The sequence below is a fragment of the Ciconia boyciana genome, chromosome 3 (genome assembly GCF_034638445.1).
Source record: "Ciconia boyciana chromosome 3, ASM3463844v1, whole genome shotgun sequence".
Taxonomy (NCBI): domain Eukaryota; kingdom Metazoa; phylum Chordata; class Aves; order Ciconiiformes; family Ciconiidae; genus Ciconia; species Ciconia boyciana.
This window is the reverse complement of record NC_132936.1, coordinates 5,148,877-5,158,396: the sequence shown is the minus strand read 5'-3', so window position 1 is coordinate 5,158,396 and position 9,520 is coordinate 5,148,877.

Below are 9,520 nucleotides of genomic sequence, written 5' to 3'. Positions count from 1 at the left end.
TCACCACCCTGGTTCTGTCTAGACTAGGAAAGGAGGGGAGGCAACCGCACAGACCTCTCGCAAAGTCAGCAACACCAGCCAGTTCGAGCTGCGTTCATGGCAGCGTCTTAATATTAGATGCCATTAGATGGGAAGTTTCAAGTCATCGTAGCTCAGTCGAATTAGCTAACTCTATTTTTTAAGAACTTTTTTGTTTTTCCTGGTCTAGACAGACTCTCTGTTTAGATTACCAGCGTTTACAGGTGTGTATGTGTGTGTGTGCGTATGTGTGTGCATATGCATATGCGCACACATAACTTGATAGAGGTGCTTGTGTATCCTATGTATGTTTGTATATATATATACGTATATATCTGGATATATACGTATATATATATTTAATATGTGTGTATAGCCACACATATTCATGCATGCAAACATACCTTTGTAATTTAGTACTTGCCTTTCACGGTAAAATGCCTTGTCTATAAAGGGTTGCAAAATTTGAAAGTAAGGTCTGGTAAAATGTCAGCGCTATCTGATTTCTTAATTTTCTGAGATCTCCTCTTTTTCTCTAGGGAGTTTTATATTCCTAACTATGCCAATATTTCAGTCCTTAATCTTCTTGAGTAGAGTGTGTGAGAGATATCTTCCCCCATTTTTAAAGAACTGTTAACAACAACAAAAAATGAGTGATATGAGTATGTAATTCTTTCTCAGGAGTATGCACTATTTTATTTTCTTCTGTTTCCTAAAGCTTTGCCCGCTTGGCTTATGAGCTTCTTCAAAGAGGACTAGAGATCCCTACACAATATATCAGGTACAGAGAAAAAAAATCCACAATTCTGATATTCTGATACTTTTCTTTTTTTTTGCTTTTTCAAATCAAAGCCAGTTGTTTCCGAATTCTGTAGGTGCACTTCTTTAAAGAAGCTCAAAGGGAATAATTTGAATGAGATAAAAACATAAGTCGAAATCGAGGTGTAATATTGCAAAGAAAATAAGAGCTGTGTTGAATGTTACCGCACTTGCTTGGCACTAGGGTCTTGTACCCAGGGAGGAAAGGGTTGCCATGTGAGCTGGTTCCTCGTGATGGGAGTGGGGAGGGCTTGCCAGGGACTATCCTGATTTCTGAGCTCAATCTTAGGAAATCTGTTTCTCTTAGAAAGCTTTTAAAAAATTGTCTTGTGACTCTTGCTTTAGAACAAGTCGGTGTGGTAGGGGGAAAAAAACTTCTCAACTCTAATGTTTTTCTCGGTGGTTTGGTGTGTGACAGGATGTCTTATGCATATGATTTTGGGGCGGGTGGAGAAGTCTGATTTCTTTCCTTTTTTTTTTTAACATACATTTCTTTGTCTTCTATGGTAAAAATAATGCTGAAGTGTAAGGATATGAATTTCTGTTTGGATTCTGCCGTATTGGGTAATTGCATGTGTTTCTCAGCGGGGTAGGGTTCGTGCACTAACACATCTTTTTGCTTATGTCAGAACAGTTACTGGGTGTGGGTAAATCTCTTGGAGTCGCTGGCAAAACTCCAGTGGGGTCAGTCCCCCCCGGGATGCCTGGTAAAGCTGCAGCAGTCAATCCCACCCAAGCAGGCACACCTGAACTCAGAAAAAGGAGAGAGAGAAAAGAGAAGCCTTGCTTTAGTTTCTAGATACCATCCAAAGTGGATGGTGGGGGAGAAATAATTCAGCGATACCCTCAACATCTCCCAACAAAATTTTCTTAAAACAAAAAAAGCAAATGAGCCTCTTGATTGTCACCCTTAGTGTCCTTAGCTATCTGAGAAATGGCTGCAGCTGAGGGCCTGCTATGCTTTTCAAATCTTTGTGCAGCAAGTGAAGGTCTCGGCTCTTGTTCCCTACCTGTGAGTTGGACACGTGTGGCAATAGAAACCCAGGAATCATCCTGCCCCAAGGAGCACTGACCCCTCTGGAGCTGCTCCTCATTCATGTACCTTTGGTTCTTCTGGGGCAGAGTGCTGTGGGGAATATCACCTGAGAAAAAGGGGAAACTGAGGCAGAAAGCCTTCTCCATGGTCTACTGGATGAGTTGGAGGTAGTCTTTGATCCTGGCAACTCCCTGGCAGTGGCTTTGGTAACTGGCACGCCCCTGCAGATGTCACCAGAGGAGGTGTGGATCCCTGGGTGATGTAGATCTCATGGATCCCCCACTGGTAGGTTGGGGACCACCAGGCTGAAAAGCAGCCCCCAGGCAGCCCCTGGTTCTCCAAAGCCTTCCCCTTGCCAACCATCCTCAATTTCAGCAGGCCCCTGGGGAAGGACAATCCAAGCTCCAGTGCAGGGCATGCCCCAGCAGTGATGGGTGGGAAAGGGAAGGGGTATGTGTGTGTATCTGGGGGGGGGAATGAGCGGCACCACCTGAAAGCACATTTCCTGATGAGACTATTCTGTTTATTGAAGCTGAGCACAGCGCTAAACGTTGCTTTGCCTGTCCTCCACAAAAAGCTTTTGTGAGGAGCCCATGGGTCTAGCCCTCCAGCATCACGCAGCCCAGTGGGACTCCTGGGTGTGGAGAGACCCCAAGTTAGCACTCAGCCTTCCACCTCCCCAGCTGCACATGTAGGGGCATGGGGACCCGCTCCCTGCGACCCCAGATCTTCCAGATGAAGGCTTTGGGGGGATGTTGGGGATGGTCCTTCCTTGCCTTTGGGGGGATGTTGGCATGCTCCTTTTAACTGCAGAAGACAGTATCCCACCACCACTGTGAGTTAATGAGGAGAGGGAACCACTTGCAACTTCTTGAGGAAAGACCTCACACACACGTGCACATGCTCACGCACGTGTGAGGGCCTGATCCTGCTGCTGCTGCCAAAATCTCCTCTGGGCACAGGTTTGGTCACCTGGACCAGGACCTAAACCTTGAGAAGGTTGAGGGAAGAGTTTCAGTTGACTCCTGGCAACTTTGGATCTGCTCCTTGTGCCTTCTACTTGGAAGAGACAGACTGCAAATGCCAGGCTGTGCTTCGCTCAGGCGAAATAAAGCCAAATGTAAAATTCCCATTGATTTCAGTGGGATGCCCCCATTTGCTCCCCAAAGTACAGAGACAAAATCCCCAAGGTTTCTGATTTAAATGCAAACAGGGAGAAAACATGGCATAGGAGTATATCCATCTCTGTTCTTCCCCCTAGCCTAGTGCTCATCCCAGAGGGAAATATCGATTGCTTGGTGGTTCCTATGAGTGCTGAGGACTGAGGTCCCCCAAAAACTTAAACTCAGCCTCCTACTGGAAGGCATTTTCCTGCTCCCCTGCACTTTCCCAGCCCGACTACTTGTGTTGGCGAGGCACCTCAGACGTTTATCTGATAATTGAGTTATTAAAAGATTTGGTTTCCTCGGGATCATAAATCAATAAACAGGAGGATTAACACGGCAGCTTTGCTTTTTAACTCAAGGGAAAAGTTTGAGGAGAGACCGTGAAAAGTTTGTTTTCAAACCAAACAGGTGGGTTGCTGTAAATTTTATTTCATTCTTTTTCTCACTTTTTTTTTTTAATAACAATTCTCTATTTTCCATTGGAAAGATCTTTGTTTTCGTATGCTCCCTGGCTTTTTTTTTTCCTGGTTGTTATTCACACAAGGTGTGAAGGAAACAAGAAGCCAATTTTATGGGAATCCTTTTACAACCCGATGATTTCTTTAAAATCGGGTCATGTCTTGTCCCACCTAATAGAAATTCTCTGTGAGAAGCTGTTTCAAGTCCCTTTGCATCCCAGACCAACCTCCTCCAAAATCCCCAAATTTGCATTTGGGGCTGGGAGGGAGGAGGGGAGGATGGTTTTAAGACCTTTAGCTGTGCCCAAAGGGCTTATTCCCTTCCCCTGTTCATCTCTTTCTGACCGGTTTATCACACAGACCTGTTCGGCTCTGTTTTAATACGTTTCTCGGAGAATTTGGTGCTCTTTTCAGCTGCCGTAAGCATTGCCAGATCGATCCGGCCAAACTCCCCCTCCCCTCCGGCTTCCCTGTGTGAGAGAGACCGTAGGCTTTTTACAAATAGTATATTTTCTTATACAAAGGGAAAAAGTAAAAGAAAATATCCCCAAACACACTGGCAAATGCCTGAACATTTCGAGAGAGATGAAACATTGTGTGCCAGCGAGAAATAAAGAAAAAAAACCCCCAAAATGCAAAGCTCTGAAAAAGCGAATGAGAAACTGGAAAGATGAAAGAAAAAAAAAAAAAATTCTCCTTTTATGACCCAAACGATCCCTTTCACCTCCTCTTCTTGAAAAATCTGACCATGCAGTGAGAATTATCAGTTTATCGACTCTTCCTGAGAAGAAATGCGGAGAGGCATTCAGTATTGAGTTTGTATATATTTATTTATGCTTAATTTAACGGGAATGTGTAAATAAGGCGAGCAAGTAGTTTTTGGGTTATTTATCTGTGAATCTATACCTCTGTGAACGGGTGGGGGAATTTAAAAACAAAAAGTAAAAAAAAAAAAAAAACAAAAAAGAAAAAAAGAAAACCAACAAAAAAAAATCCCGCTTGACTAGTTAGTATCCTATCTGAATCTTTTCTGTTCTTTATAGACAAGCTGTTATGGTAATGGGTAGAAATTGGTTTCTTGTCCAGTGATGACCTGATTTACATAAATAATAAGAATAAGAATAAAAAAAAAGAGATTGTTGTGTTTTGTTGTATTTTCCTCTTCAGTTTTTTTGAATGTTGGTGCTGCTTCGGTTCTGCAGACGGATTTACTTATAACGCCAAGAAGTCTTTATTTTCCCAGTCTAGGCTTTGGGGAAATTCAGGACATGTCTCTACATTAAAAAAAAAAAAAAAAAAGACAATAAATATTGCTTCTCAGAAATGTTGGTATTTTATTTCTGTCTGACTCAAAAGTGTCCATATTTTTACCACTCTTACCTCTTCATTCTAAGCAGACCTATAATAAACCTCATGTCATGTTAACATGAGCTTTCGTTTCATTTTGCTTTTACCAGCTGAATTAGGAGTAAATCTTCTTTTTCTTTTCAAAGTATTAGCCATTAAAAGAAAATGTTATGTAAGCCTTCAATATCAGGAAACATTTTTTTTTCCTCACTGCTGTGTTACTGTACGTTTCACTTATGTATACGTGGATGTGAGTGTGTATACGTATATATATATATATACTCTTATATACAGATCGGGAGTGATGTTCGTATTCACAACGCGGGATTATTTTCTACCTTTAGGTCTACAGTTGCAGCACCAGTAATTAGCAAAAGGAAATATTCAAACCAAAACAACTTCTTCCTCCACCTCTCCCCCCTCCCCTCCGTTCCCAAATCGGCTTTATTTAGGTTCGTAATGGCCACTCGGCTGAGGGGAGATCCGGATCCCCAGGGCTAACCCGGAGCCACTCCGGAGTGACTCGGGGTTTTCCCTGCGGTTGGGTGAAGGAGGAGGGGGGGTAGATTAGGACCTCGGGATTTTTTTGTTGTTGTTTTTCAGAGTTATTCTAGAAAGCACCTTTTTTTTTTTTGCCTGTAAATCAGAGGCTGGAAAGGACTGTCAATTTAACCCTCCGCACAGTCACCCTGAAAACAAACACACACGTGTGCTCAAACAGGGAGCCCTGAGGGTGGAAACCGGTTTAAAGCATCGCTTTTACTGCGGTGAACTATTTTAGTTAAATACCCGCTCTGAAGACCTGTCTGGGTTGGGTTTTATCTGTTGGTTTTTAGAGAGCGCGGCAGTTTAAGAGGTGCAGGAGCCCTAACAGGCGGTGGATCGCTTTTTGCAACTTCATATTTCTCTCGGAGGGGGGTGGGGGAATAGCAAAAAAGAAATCCATCCCCACCTCCATCTCCCAAACTACCTCCCTTCTCCCTCTCCTTCCAGCTTGGACTACAGGAGCCGACTCAGCTGATCGCCCAAGGTGTCCAAAATAAACCATCATCATCATCACCATAATAAAAAAAAAAAAAAAAAAAAAGCAAACGACGACCCCAAAGTCTGTTTTATGGGGAAGCTTTCGAGGCTCGGCTGCCTCGGCTTCAGCCAGGCTTGGACTCAGCCGTGACCTACTTTCTCTCCGTGGTATGATGGCAAAAGCGCCCGGAGCAAGCTTGGGGGGGCCCGGGATGGAGGGAGCGAGCGGGTGGGTGGGGGGACGGGGGTAGCAGCGCCCGGGGTCCGAGCAGGGGGAAAACGAGGTGGGGGGAGCAACGGAGCTGTGAGCAAAAGAGCAAAGGGAATTACCCTCCAACCCCTTTCCTCCTTTTTAGCGGGGCTTTGCAGGGCGAGGAGTGGGGACCCCCCAAACCTCCCCTCCCCAGCCCCTTTGGCCCAGCTGCGGGCAGGTGTGGGGTGAAGGATGCCCGCGGGCACGAGTGTCGGGAAGACCGGCGACACTGGAGCTGATTTCCAAAAGCCAGGATGCATGCCATGCTTTTTTAGTTTGTTTTATTTTCTTTTGTTTTAATCGCACCGACGATATTATTTTTAGTAGAGCATATGTTTTGCATGAAACCTTTCAAAACAGCTCTCGCAGTTCCCAGCGGAGTCTGGGAGGGTTGTTTGGGGGACGTGGGGGGAATCAGGAAGTTTCTCTCTTGTCCAAGAACTGTGCAACAGTTATGTAAAAAGGGGATTTAAAAAAAAAAATGCACCACAGAAAGCTCTTTTATAATTCAGCAGAAGCACCCGCTTGTGGAAACCGAGAGCTCCCTTTAAAAATGGGACCCGACGAGGCGAGGAAGGGCTCACCCCGAGTTTCCCAGGTTCCCGGCGACAGTCTCAAGGTTGCAAATTCAAATCGCATCTATGTATGTATTTATAATGAAGTACAGTTAGCTGCTCCGGGAGGCTGCCGGCGTGCCCTGCCTCCCCCGGGGCCGGGTTCTCCTCCCGCTCCCCCCGGCTTGCAACCAGCGGCCATGGGGTGGGCTCGCACCCGAGCGGGTCTGGAACCGTAGAGTCAGGAAAGAAGAAATATTCTTGCTGATCTCCTCTGCTCCACTGCATTTTCCCAAAGGTTTTCAACAAGCCAAGATCTAATTCTTTCTTTTCTTTTCTCTTTTCTTTTCTTTTCTTTTCTTTTCTTTTCTTTTCTTTTCTTTTCTTTTCTTTTCTTTTCTTTTCTTTTCTTTTCTTTTCTTTTCTTTTCTTTTCTTTTCTTTTCTTTTCTTTTCTTTTCTTTTCTTTTCTTTTCTTTTCTTTTCTTTTCTTTTCTTTTCTTTTCTTTTCTTTTCTTTTCTTTTCTTTTCTTTTCTTTTCTTTTCTTTTCTTTTCTTTTCTTTTCTTTTCTTTTCTTTTCTTTTCTTTTCTTTTCTTTTCTTTTCTTTTCTTTTCTTTTCTTTTCTTTTCTTTTCTTTTCTTTTCTTTTCTTTTCTTTTCTTTTCCTTTCCTCCTCTTTCCTTCTCTCTTTCTCTCTTTCTTTCCTTCCTTCTTTCTTTCTCCCATCTTTCCTTCCTTCCTTCCTTCCTTCCTTTTGTCCTTCCTTCCTTCCTTCTCTCTTCCTTCCTTCTTTCTTTCTTTCTCTTTCTTTCGCTCTTCCTTCTTTCTATCTTTCTTGCTCCCTTCCTTCTTTCCTTCCTACCTTCTTTTCTTCCTTCCTTCCTTCCTTCCTTCCTCCCTCCCTCCCTCCCTCCCTCTTTCTCTCTCTCTCCCTCCACCCCCCGGGTCTTTCTGGTCTTCTAGCTTCTCCCCCGGCTAAGGTTAAAAATAAATGAATAGCAGCAGCAACCTAGCTCATCAAAACTTCCCCTCCCCACTGGTCTGATGTTATAATCTGCTTTCCCAGTCATGACCAGCGGGGACCTTCTCTCAGTCTCTCCTGCCTTGCCCCAGCCTCTTTTTTAAACTCTAGGTAGTTCTATTTTCCATTACAAAACTTCACCTTGATTTATATAGTCATAAACATCATTTTTGTCTTTCATCCCTTTGGGGTAAAGTCCTTTCTTTTCTTTTTTCCCTTTTTTTTTTTTTTCCTTCTTTTCCCTCCCCACCTGCATGGTATGGCCCACATTTATACGAGACATCATAAATAACATCTGGTGTCCCTATGATGGAACTAGTCAAATGTCTTAAATAATCCCCAGTACCAGTATATTCTCTGAATTCCTTTGTTTTCTCTGTCTCTCTCGTAAACAGGCATCCACACATATTTTTTCCCTGTAGCTGGACGTGTGCCTATGTATGTGCACAGCTGTACCAGGACATTGTGTTACATGATGTGTCACAACCGCGCGTAGCTCCGCTTCGTCGTGCGGAGCTGGTCCCATTCGCGCACCACTACTGACTTTTATGAGTTAAGGGGGGGGGGGAAATGCTCCTCGTTTTTGCCTACGGAATTAAACCCCTGCAATAGACCCCAGCCGGTGCAAAGGGCCGGCCCTCCCCGGCGCTCCCCCCCGGCGCCGGGCTTTGCTTTCCGCACATCCCACGGACCCCGGGGTCCCACAGCTGGGCCCTGGGCCTGATCCGGCGCCCCGGGGCAGCGGATGAAGGGCTGCCCTGATTTCCCTTCCAGCAAGTCATCCCTCTGGCTGTGAACGCTTTCTGGTTTGGGGAGAGAAGGAAATCTCGAGGGATTTACGAGTTCAGAGTGTCTCTATACTCTCTCCTTAAAATGAAGACGAAAAAACCCAGAATCTCACGCAATTACGAAATGACCGCAATTACTTTGGAGCTTCCTCCGAACAACACTAGAATGAAAGGAGTGTGTGTGTGTTTGCGTGTGTATTTCTCACCCGAATTTTCAGAGACAATAACCCTTTTAACCTCCTCCACCCCCGGGCCGGATCTGTCCCGGACGGGGCAAATGAAATAATCCCCACAACTAAAAAAAACCCCAAAACAACAAATCAAAAGGAAAAAAAAAAAAGGGTTTAACACTTGGCAAGGTGTTTTTCAAGCAAAGGCAAAGACTATCCTGAGCGCTCCCCGGTGCAGTGTGACCTCCCCGGCTCCCCAGCGTGGGGAGGTGCTGTGCCGGTGAGTGTTAGTGCCATTAAATCAAGAGCGGCGTGCGCGGAGTCGCCGTCCCCTTCCGACAAGAGGCGAGGAGGATGCTTTCCTCAGGGCGAGAGGAACATTTCCTCTAAAGCAGAAACGTTTGGTTCTTTCCAGGTGATGAATCAGCGCGTGTTGCGATTTACAAAGAGCATTGGGTACAATTGCAATTATAGCCATAGTTTTACTCGCTTAAAACGCCAAGGTGAATGAAACGTGTGTGGACATTTCCCTGTAAAAAAACCATTAAAGTACCAGGGGGGATCTTTTGCCTCATGAAAGCAGCGCTAACAATAGTTTATCTTACTCTTGGTGCACGGAGCATCATCACCTGACAGTCCTTGTTCCTGCAAAACTCCCAGTGACTTAACCGAAAGCTGTCGTTGCCTGCAAAGCCAGCTCTGTAGCTCTGCCCAAAAGCTGCGAGCACCGATCGGGACCAGAGCAAGCCCCGGTCTCCCCTACACTCTGATGCTGTTTTATTTCAGTACAGAGCGGATCTTATTTTGGCTGGGAAAAAAGGGAGCCTGTTTCCAGCTCTGTATAGAAAATCACAGTACGGTAACTGG